The sequence below is a fragment of the Dendropsophus ebraccatus genome, chromosome 1 (assembly GCF_027789765.1).
Source record: "Dendropsophus ebraccatus isolate aDenEbr1 chromosome 1, aDenEbr1.pat, whole genome shotgun sequence".
Lineage (NCBI taxonomy): Eukaryota > Metazoa > Chordata > Amphibia > Anura > Hylidae > Dendropsophus > Dendropsophus ebraccatus.
Genome location: NC_091454.1, coordinates 209,260,548 through 209,272,330, shown reverse-complemented (window position 1 = coordinate 209,272,330; position 11,783 = coordinate 209,260,548). Strand labels below are relative to the sequence as shown.

The 11,783-nt window shown below is 46.6% G+C and overlaps 1 protein-coding gene across 1 annotated transcript in view; it reads left to right on the top strand.

Moving 5' to 3' along the window:
• Positions 1-240: 240 nt before the first annotated feature.
• Positions 241-11,783, top strand: part of OLFM2 (olfactomedin 2) — a 309,721-nt gene continuing 298,178 nt past the window's right edge. Inside the window, exon 1 of the mRNA XM_069972451.1 lies at positions 241-275. The gene's annotated coding sequence lies outside the window, so the exon portion shown is untranslated. The remainder of the gene's footprint in view (positions 276-11,783) is intronic.

Here is an 11,783-nt window from a genome sequence, read left to right as displayed (position 1 = left end):
AAATTATTTCGGGGTTCCCAGCATCAGCATGACTTATGCTGCCGGAAGTTCTGTGATTCCTGCCTGTAGAACATTGTCCGTGCACGGAGCATAATCACGGAATGTGTAAATAGCCTAGTTCATGATCAGACTGTCTAGTCTTAGATTACACTGTACAAGAATCAGAGAATTTATTTTTTTTTTAACGCCATTTTTGTAATGCTTCCCCGTTGTGGAATTTGGTACAGAAACTGAAGATTACAGATTTGAACATCTTTCCGGTATCCACGGCAAAGGTAAGAGTGGCGGGATACAGGGAACATCTGATCAGCGTGGTTATACAATTTCCCTTCATCCCATTGCCAGACTATTAAGATATAATGATACGACTTTCATCATAAGGTAGTGCGCCATGGAAAGTATTTACCCCTCCTTCAGCCTCTTTTTTATTGTCTTATACTATAAGAAAATGGAATCACAGCAGATTTAATTAGGAGGATTTCACACTGTTAAAATGAATACAAATCAATGTGAGAGTCATTGACTGCCGAGCACATAGTATTATTCCATTGCCGTGCTACACCTATATCATTAATGGCAGTAATAACCCTAAGTCATCTTATTAGTCACATAGAGATCTCCTACTGAAGATACAGTAAGACGTTTCAAGGGATTTAGGCCTCATGTATATGTGATGGCTGAATGTACAGAGTCTGTAGCTTCCGTTAGCATACTGTGGAACTATCTATGGTGCTTTTTGTGTGGCATTGTCTTACATAAGTATATTGTATGAATATAATAAACAAAAAATATATATATGGCTGAATGCAAGCTTAGTGCCTGAGAGAGGGGTCTGGGAGCTGGAACCCCTACTGATCACTAAATAGGGGTCACCTGAGATCTGAGCAGAGGTCAGACATGTGCACTGCTGCTCCATTTATCTCTGTGGAACATAATGGAGGTAACTAAGTACAGCTCGCTCATAGAGTTAGATGGAGTGGCTCAGGCGAAATATATAAATATAAATATATATAATATATGGAGACGTCCCATCCTGCAATTCAGAAGCTTTAGAAAGCCTCTTAGGAAATCATAATATAAGAAATACAACTGTCCTACCACAAGTGTTACTATTATATACACCCTTCGTAAAAGCCTGTACTTATTGTACTTGTGTGGTGATGGAGGTAGTAATAAAGTTTCGCCACTAGATGTTGCTGTATTAGATATGTATGTTAAGATGCTGCACAGCTGAAGTGTGTAAAGGGTTATTGTTTCTTTGGATGTCACATGGATCTGAGGACCAACAGGAATCTGTACTTCTTCTCTCCTATCACCTCTTTACTTCTTCTGTTTGCACTCTTCACTCCCTCACAGCGCACCTTAGATGCTGGGAGATAGGAAGTCACTTGGGTGAAGGAAGTGCATGGGTCTTTCGTGTTGAACATTGTGGAGGAAAGATGCAAGCTAGATAGCTCTCTACAGTGGTCCTCTCTGGGCCCTGGCCCTCTGCCAGGTCCCCATACCCTCGAAGTCAGTCTTAGCTAGAGCCCGTATGGATAGGAAGCAAGACAGTACACCGCTAACAGTTTCTTCTAAGTGATGCTACACAACACTATGCAGTGTTAAGCCCCTTCCAGGAGAGGACAAGTCAGAGACAACCTCAACCCACGCAGAGGACAAGGAGAGTAACAGAGCAGGACAGTATCCACATAAGCCACAGAAACTAGGAACTGATCCAGATAGAGCAAAGTTGCAGTAAGCCTAGGAACTCTATATCGCAGTGCGGTTGTGAGCAGGGAACCCTCAGCATTCCGCTCATCCCAGGTAACAAGGTCTGGGGCCTGTGTTACCCTCTAGGAAGGTTCAGCCGAGTCTAGTGGGTATAAGGTGGTGTGAAGACTAATCAAGGTCAATACACGGGCACAGGTGTTCTTCTTCTCCTTCTTCTAAGTATTCTAACTCATCCTCCAACATCCCAGCAGAGCACAACACTACTTGGGTTGAGACTCTCACGACATCCTCCTCTCTGCTACTCTGCTTCTCTGCATCACTCTACAAGCTACTCAGTCAGTACAACTATATTCAACACTCTATTCCTGTCACAGATTCGTTGCTGTATTACCAAGTATCTGTCTACCAAGTGTTATCACATGTATTATCTAGTGCTTTATCAAGAGAAACGTTATAATCTTGTAACCTACTGCAAGCATTTTCCAGTAAAGAACAGCTTTATTTATGATAAAGAGACTCTGTGATCTTTCACCTTACACCGACACAACTCACACCGCAACCTTGGGACATTTCCCCTTTCTGTGGGTGGTGGGTCCTATAGTCCGGGAGGGTCACTACACCGCTCTGGCCATCCGTGCTTTCACTAACCCAAGGGACCCCGTAGCAGCCCGGCAGGACACTGACCACAGGGGCAAAGGGTTCAACTGGCCTTGTAAAATAAAAGCAGGCATGCCATCACACCTGTGTGCCCAACCAGCACTGACGTCACAATATAACACCTCAAGGTACGGCTGTATCTTGGCCAACCACCACTGGAGTGGAGTCACACCTCATTACTTAGCGAATGACCAGCCACACAACACCCTGGGGGTACACCACACAACTAGACTGCCAAGAATGTGCTATTTTTACAAGTTCAAACTGGGGCGTAACTAAAAAAAATGGCTGATTGGGCCCCCTTCACCCTGACTGAACACTAAGCTGTCAATGTAGTCAGAACTGCAAGCACTGGTCAGGAATATTTGCAGTTGAAGGGACACTTGCAGCTCCTAGGAGGCCTGCTCGGCGACAGGGTTCACCAAATAATGATGGCTCTAGGAGCCCTGTGTACTGCAGAAGCTATGGGGGTAGTTATGCCCCTGGGTTTAAAAATAGGGTAACAAACAGCTAAACACTATGTTACTCCAGACTAGACCTGTTAGGATCCGGACAGCAGGACAAGACAAGACAGTGAGCCCTAAGCTCAGCCCCGCCCACTGTCCTCTACCTACTTGCCACACTCCGCCCTAAAATGGCGGCGAGCAACTGGGCGTCAGTCCCTGCACTGGCTAGGTGGGACACAAAGACAAGACAGACAGACAAAACACAATGAAGAATGGTCAGCAATCCGGGTCACAACAGTCTGGCAGCAAAAGTACAAAATCAGGATCCAAAAGGGTAGTCGAATAACAGGCAATATGGTCAGGGGCAGGCAGCAAGCAAGGGTAGTCAGAAAACAAGGCAAGGGACAGAAAACCAGAGGAAACACAGATAGATGCAGGCAGAGCTGGAATGCAGGACAGGGAAGCAATACTGAATAACCAGCAATGATCTGGGATACTGAGAACAACTTATAGTGAATCAGAGCCCGGTCCAGAATCCCATTGGAGCAGCCTCCTGACTGCAGAGCATACACAGCTGACAACAAGGAAACTGACTGGCTATAAGATCCCTCAATCACAGAAACCAGAGCAAGAAAGCTTAACTCTGAACCTGCCAGAGAGCTACACAGGTGGACACGGGTGTGGTGGAAGCCTGCTAATCACCACCCAGCAAGGGCTGGAATAAGATAGTGTTCAGACCAGGTTCAGACATAAATGAAATACAAACATAAAAGTGCAGAATCATGGCCAAAAGCACAGTCTCGGTCGTACCTTATGCACCGAGGACTGCGCCAAAGTTGCATTCATGACAGTACCCCCCCTTTTATGAGGGGCCACCGGACCCTCATTAGACATACCAGGAGTGGGTGGAAAATGACCTCTTACAACACATGTTTCAATGTCACTGGAGATGTCACTGTCAGTCTCCCACTCATCAGCGCAAGCATCCAGGTGACTAACTAAAGGTTCACTGACAGGCTCGATATCACCAATTATGCTACTGGCATCAGACACAGACTCAGCTTTGCAATTATTCAAAATTACAGTGTCATTTTTGGCTGGACACATAGATTTCACACTAGGTTCAGCAGAGGAACCATGCATATCCATACCACCTAGAAGTACCTGTGCGCCCAGGTGACTCTCCTGGTTGTCACCTGGACGCTGATGACCTTGTCGCCGGGGACGTTTCAGGCAGTAGTTGATGAAATGAGTACTGTCGGCACAGTAAAAGCAAAGTGCATAACGCCTACTGTGTTCCCTTCTGGTCTCGTAGCCCATAACTCCCAACTGCATGGGTTCATCCTCGATATAATCATGGGGAGGGACAGGTTTTTTCAAAAAGAGAGATGGAGAGACAGAAGGTTTAGAAAAGTCAGGACCTGCTTTCTCCTTTTGCCTATCCCTGAGCCTGCGGTCTATGCGTACCGCCAAAGCCATGGCCTGCTTTAGGGTAGGTGGCTCTGGATGACCTGTCCAGGCATCCTTAATACCATCAGATATCCCCTGCTTAAACAGTGCTTTAAGCGCGGCCTCACACCACCCGGTTGTTATACTATGGCGCCTAAACTCAGCACAATAATCCTCAACAGGTCTCTTGCCCTGACGAATGGTCAGTAAATGTGTCTCAGCTAGGCCCACATGATCAGGTTGGGCATAGATGGCTCCTAGAGACTGAAAAAAATTCTCTAAATTGCTCCACTCCTCAGCCTCAGGAGAGAGCCTGAGGGCCCAAGCCTGGGGATCTCCCTGCAACAGTGAGACAACAATACCCACTTTCTCTTGCTGTGTAGGGAAGTGGTTGAGACGAAAATATAATAGGCAAGAATTTTTGAATGTCTCGTATTTGTCACGGTCGCCAGAAAAGCGGTCAGGGAGCAACATTGTGGTTTTGGAAGGTTTAACAACCACCGGGGGCGCTACTACTGCTTCAGCCTGATTTTGAGAAAGAATCTGGACCTGTTTAACTAGGTCCACTACCAAGACTGACAAAGCCTCCATTTTAGTAACAAGGTCAGAGTCCATTAGCTGATTAACCTGGTTGGCCAGCTTGACCACCAGGCCTGACACCCCCTCCACTTGGGTAGCAAGATCTTTGACTGTAGCCATAACAGAGGGGGGCAGTATTAGTGGGGCTGGTTATTCTGTTAGGATCCGGACAGCAGGACAAGACAAGACAGTGAGCCCTAAGCTCAGCCCCGCCCACTGTCCTCTACCTACTTGCCACACTCCGCCCTAAAATGGCGGCGAGCAACTGGGCGTCAGTCCCTGCACTGGCTAGGTGGGACACAAAGACAAGACAGACAGACAAAACACAATGAAGAATGGTCAGCAATCCGGGTCACAACAGTCTGGCAGCAAAAGTACAAAATCAGGATCCAAAAGGGTAGTCGAATAACAGGCAATATGGTCAGGGGCAGGCAGCAAGCAAGGGTAGTCAGAAAACAAGGCAAGGGACAGAAAACCAGAGGAAACACAGATAGATGCAGGCAGAGCTGGAATGCAGGACAGGGAAGCAATACTGAATAACCAGCAATGATCTGGGATACTGAGAACAACTTATAGTGAATCAGAGCCCGGTCCAGAATCCCATTGGAGCAGCCTCCTGACTGCAGAGCATACACAGCTGACAACAAGGAAACTGACTGGCTATAAGATCCCTCAATCACAGAAACCAGAGCAAGAAAGCTTAACTCTGAACCTGCCAGAGAGCTACACAGGTGGACACGGGTGTGGTGGAAGCCTGCTAATCACCACCCAGCAAGGGCTGGAATAAGACAGTGTTCAGACCAGGTTCAGACATAAATGAAATACAAACATAAAAGTGCAGAATCATGGCCAAAAGCACAGTCTCGGTCGTACCTTACGCACCGAGGACTGCGCCAAAGTTGCATTCATGACAAGACCAATCCCCCAAACCTCTACACAAAATCTGTAGTATCCTGTTGTAGCCTCTGTGGTATCCTTGAAAGTAATAGTGCCTCCTAAAGGTAACTAGATAATAGTCATACACTGTAATAGTACTTCTTTAATTGCTCAGTCAGGGACCGGATAGAAGGGCCCTTGCCTAATGTACTATGTGCCGGGATATGGTGTCTCTTTAGTGTTGAAAGTATCCTCATACTTACGTATGGATGAGTCTCAGTTATCTCACCTAACCGCCTTCTGCCCCACAGTGTCAGGTTTCTGTCCTACTGGGGTAATACATGTCCCAGATCTCTGCTCTGGGTGGAGCTGGCTTATTGAACCCTTCCTGCAAAGCTGAGTGTCTTGTCAGTAGAGAGAGGCTTGCTGGCACTGTGCTCTACTGCGGGTACAATATTGAATATTGTCCCTATTCTCTAAGGCTGTCGACTGTCCTGTTTTAGCAAGTATGTCCATAGTGTAGGCAAGGGTTGAGACTCCCTTGTCTCTGGTTTTCCTAAAGTTCTTGTCTAGCTACCCATGGCAGTTAGGTAGCTAGCTACCAGGAACAACTATATACACATCCCACCTAGCCTGTAGCCAGGCACTAACTAACTAGCTGACTCAAAGGAAGTGGTTACAATAAAGGAAGTGTGTGTGTGGCCAGACCTAGTGTTGTCTGCAGCTGTGCTGTGAAAGTGTGACATCTAGTGGTTGGAGTAAGGAACAGCGGCCTCCTATCCTAACCTGTGACACTAGAGTGAGACACTTTTACTACGATGTAAGAAGAAAAGAAAAACATGTAGTGGGACACTACACATACAGTTGAAAATACTGCTTGGCAAGGTAAGTTTACAATCAGGAGCATGTGCTCCTAATGGAGCCTAACCAGGGCCAATAGTTATATATCTCTGTATTCACCCCGTATTATAGCTTGGCAGAGTCTGAACAGTTTAATAAAACAGATTGTATGAGAATTACATTGTCCACAGGAGCAAAGCTGATAGTGACCTATCCACAAAGACCAAGGCTGTTCCTGCTGCCCGAGGGAACAATTGTCACTGTGAAAGGAGGAATTATGTATTCTGAATAGAGACACCTTTAGCCGCAGCTATGTATTATAGAAGAATTGTCTGTCATAAATAACCGCCTATCAGATGGAGCCCCCTGGAGAAAAGCTTATCTTGGGGGGGTCCGAGCCGCAGGATCAGCTGTTATCATCAGGGGAGCTGCAATGGGATTGCTTATAGCTGCTACCGAGACAATGAAGCGTTACACAGTGGCCATTGATTTTAGTAGATGCCAGCAGGCTCCAGAGCGTAGAGCTGCTCTTGATAGAGTTCATGGTTCTGTCTAATAGAGTGGGGGGGCACGTGATCAGTAGACTGGTCTATATTGTCTTAGTAGGTCTTAATATATTATACCCCATTTTACTGTATACACTATAAAAAAGAAGAAGAAAAAAAAGGATTAGTATCCATAAAACTAGTAACAAGAGTGGATTGCTATAGCTCCCAACCATCAGACCCTATGAGGAATGCTTGGAGCGTCCTCCTGGCCCGCTCTTCAACAATCTACTCTAAGCAAAACTAACTGAGCTGGAGATCTAATCTGCGAAACAAGAAACATCTTGACACTTAGGATCCAGCAGAAGCTGCTTAGAAACCCAAGGATGTAAGCTCGGAGAAGTAACAACTATGGAGGCAGCTGTGAGACCTCAGGCGAATGTACATATCTGAGCAGCACAACGCTCCAGATCCAGACGCCTACTGGCAGTAATTTGAGGCCTGGAATACAATCACATAGAGCCCTACAACAATCCTAATTACAGTCCCTTATGGGATATCTTGTAATGCAAACACAGTTTTATGGAAGAATCAAAAGCACTTAATGTGATTGTCTCGATACCCATAACATAGTGTATCCTAAACGGAGGAGTAAATGTGTTAAAGGGAATCTGTCAGGTGCAATTCAGCTCCAAAACTGCTGACAATGTTAAAGGGAAACTTGTGCAAAGGAACCTGATGATACGCCCCTATAAGTTCTCTGCTTCCACTTTCCGGTGCCTCCTACCATCATGCCTACTTATGCATATATAGTGTCCCAGTACAGGGGTCACTGAGCTTTTCACTGCTCATCAGAAAGTAACTGTCAGGGGTCACACCCAGAGCTGGGGGCAGTAATTTCCTCTACAGCCACTAGGTGTCTTGTTCTCCCTTTTGCACAGCTGCAGTGTTTCTACAGGTTTAGCTATGTATGTATTTAGCCAATCAAAGTTGCAGACCCCCTACCCTCACACTCTCTCTTTTTCTCCCTTCCTGTGATATAGGTGAGTCATCCTTAGTCAGTGTGTGGTGATTGAGACAGACAAGAGTAGAACATCGGAATTTTGCAGGTTTGATCGAACTCGAAGTTCTCAAACGTGCAGCATTTGATTCCCGATGCCTTCCCGGTCCGTGGGAAAGGAGGAGATAGCCCGGTGACCGCCTGGAATTCCGGGATTCAGCCTAGGTAATAGGTGAATCCTGGAATTCCAGGCGGTACCCAGGTTGCTCCACCTTCCCCACGGACCGGGAAGGCATTGGGAATCAAATGTTGCAGGTTCGAGAACGTTCGAGTTCGATCGAACCTGTAAAATCCCGATGCTCGATCATCTCTTTTCAAGAGTTCCTGCTGCAGTGACTAAGCAGGCCTGGCTTAGGAGTGATTCTTATGAGAGACTGAAACAACCAGTATGCAGTACTTAACCCTCAGAGGTGCAGCAACCAGGAACTGGGACACCCTTGTCTAAGCCATGGACTTGGGCAACAGCCTGGACTTTGAATTTGACTGTAGCAGTTGGGGTAACCTTCCCTGCATCATTTGACTCACCACTCCTCCCCCACCGCTGATTTGAGTTTGAATTTGAGTCTGAATTTGAGTTTTAATTTGACTTTAGCAGTTGGCGTAACTTTCCCTGGTTGACTTGCGGAAATGCGCACAGATGTGCGGCACCTTAGTGAGCAAGCCATCCAAATTGGGGTAGGTTTTAAGGAACCACAGCAACACTAGGTTGAACACGTGGGCCAGGCAGGCATGGTACCTGTGTGAGGCTGCTGAGTTGCTGAGCCGCCACCAGGTTCCGCCAGTTGTCACACGCAACCAAGCTCACTGCTAAGTACACAGGGTAATTAGCAGTGAGCTTGGATATGGCTGCAATAAGAAAAAAAAAGAAATAAGAACATATACTGGTCACACTAGTTTTTTGGAGGCTGTCGTATAGTCTGTGCGTATGTGGTGGTATATGGTGTTTGCCACCTGTTACACAGGACAATGAGCAGTGAGGTTCTATGCAGCCGTGCTACGAATCACAGCAATATAATTTACAGCAGCAACACCAGCCACAAAATAATATAATAGCACTGAAGACTTCTTAGGGGTCTGTATGAAACACCTGCTGTCCCCTTTCTGTCAGCAGCCGATCACCACAGTGTGCTGCTAAAATCGTGGTAGCTGCACTGCAAGTCCCAGCCAGCAGTCTGAAGTAATAAAAAAAAAAAAAAAGATTTTAAGCCCTTAAAAGGGCTGTCGGGTTCTTTGTCTAGTATTCCCTGCCTACTGGAACGCTAATTCCCTCCCTAACGCTCTCCCTGACAAGCAGCAGCTCTGTCCCTATTCTCTTCCAGCATACATGTGAGCTGAGCATCGGCGGCCAAGAGTTTTATATGGCAGGGTCATCTGATCTGGCCAACCAATCGCTGCTATCGACATGTATGGGTCCCACGTGATCACAGGATGTACCAAATAGTCTCCTGCATGTTGATTGGCTGAGAAATTGTGCCCAATCTTACAGGAAACAGATGATGAGATTTTCTCGAGTATCGCGAGATGCATGTTTGCTCATCTCTAGCATTTACAGAGTGTTGGACTAATTAGATAATGGCCCCTACACTACCCTCTCTACACACAGTCTTATCCTCACTCTTCTACCTAAGCCTACTTCACGTATTGTTTCTATTTGCACTAGAACCTGCGAGCATCCCTGTTATTGTATTCTTTGTATTGCACTGAAGTTTCTGCAAGTAAAGATTCAATCCTTGTTTAAGGGCTGGACTCAGTCACCTTACTTGCATGTCACCTGCACCCACACCCACACCTTAAAGCGCAGTGCCCGTGTGTCTGGGGGTGGCAACCGCTACTCCTGCCACCGGGACAAAGCTACCCTAAAACACCAGAGTCCACAAGCTGTTGCAATACCAGCCAAGGCACATATTCAAGCTGGCCAGTCTTTAACAGAGCCTGCACGGAAACTGGTTGCTGTTTCATGCGCCGTTCACTTTTCAAAACACTGCCCGATGCCTGAAATCTGCTCTATTTTTTTTTTTTTATAGATACTGATGTAATAGTTTGTTGCACTGGAGGAGGGGCCCAACACCCTCAGTGCATGGAGATCTCCTCCCCTGGGTGATGTGTTTAGGCAAAGCTGGATTTGATTCAGAAGGAGTACATCACCCAGGGCGGAGATATTGGCACACTGGAGGCAGAACCATCATTAGCATATTTAGAAACCAGACTAGATCTCAGGAACTGGAGGCGGTGGTTTAAAAAATGTGTTTGCTGCTTGTAATGATTTATTCACTTTAAGCTGGCTATACAATTCTGCATGACTGGGTACTGCAGAGTTCCTCCCGGTTCCCAAATAATGGACACTACACCAGTCTGGATTTTAAGCGGCCACAGCAGCCGTATTTATTAATAACATCAAAATATTAAACATGACCACAACATTCCATGTCCCATTTTACAAACCCCCAACCATGAATTAACAGGAGGCGGTCCTCGAAGCCAAATGAATGGCTGTCCCCATTCATATTATTCCACAAACACACAGGTGGCGCCTCCAGCCGGTGACCACAGGCTCGGAGGGCACCGTCCATAACACCTGTGTGCCCAGCTAATCCTGCCCCTTACCGCCATTACCACAACCATCAAGTACCATTTCGGGAGTCCAGAACCCAGATGGGTTCCCTCCCTTTTTAAACCTCCAGTCCCTTTTGTGCCTCATTCCAACTCCGAGGACCCCCTCCCACCCGCTGCTGCGACAAGCCACGACTACCTGGCCGCCGCAGATCCAGACCCATACCACCAACCCAACAACAGGTCCTCAACCTCGGTAACCCCCCTCTCACTCCAGAAACCCTCAACAGACAACCAACGAAAAAGAGGGCGGGCGGGCGGGAGGGAGATGTGGTCCCTGGCTCTGTCAAACCTAAAAGGCTAACCCAGCCCCCCAGTAGCCCCTTAATATACTGCCCTTTTCCCCACTCCCCCACTCCCTCTGGCCACAAATCCCATACCCCCTACTGCCCCAAACCCCCACCCCATAATGTAACCTTCTGCTCCCTGCAGACCCAGTCATGCTGGCATCCCCTAAGCTGCGCCTCAGTACCGCCAGTACTGCACACTAAGTATTATTCTGTGAAGCCACTGAATTAGCATGGGGGACCTCTTTAATCATAGTGTATTATGGAATTTCCCTTTGATTCCCTTCCAAGTATAATTATTAATGATGATCATACCCTTAAGCGCACAAATGAAAAGAAAATCAATCAATCCATTCCTCTATTAGATTGTCAATCAATAAACCAATTAGACACCTTAATAAAGAGTCAATAACCACTAATTGGACAGATCACCCTGCAAAATAAATGGTGTCCTAGGCAACAGCCTACTACCCCTTGTCCTGGCCTGTCAGTCAACCATGCCATGGGACTATGCCTAGTAACATCCATATTGTATTTGATGCTTGTTTTTTCAGTATGTGAATTATCATGGGGAGGTGTGCTAACATTTGGTCACCATATTTTGCACTAAAATTAATGTGGTTGCCCCATAAATAGGAACTATCCCCTAGGCTCATGACAGGGGATAACTAACTGAGCGAGGGGGATCCGATTAATGTGATGCTTCCCCAATCTTCAGAATTGTGGCTGAATGGAGTGGCAGTGAGCATGTGTAACAACCACTCCATTTTCTCTCTAATAT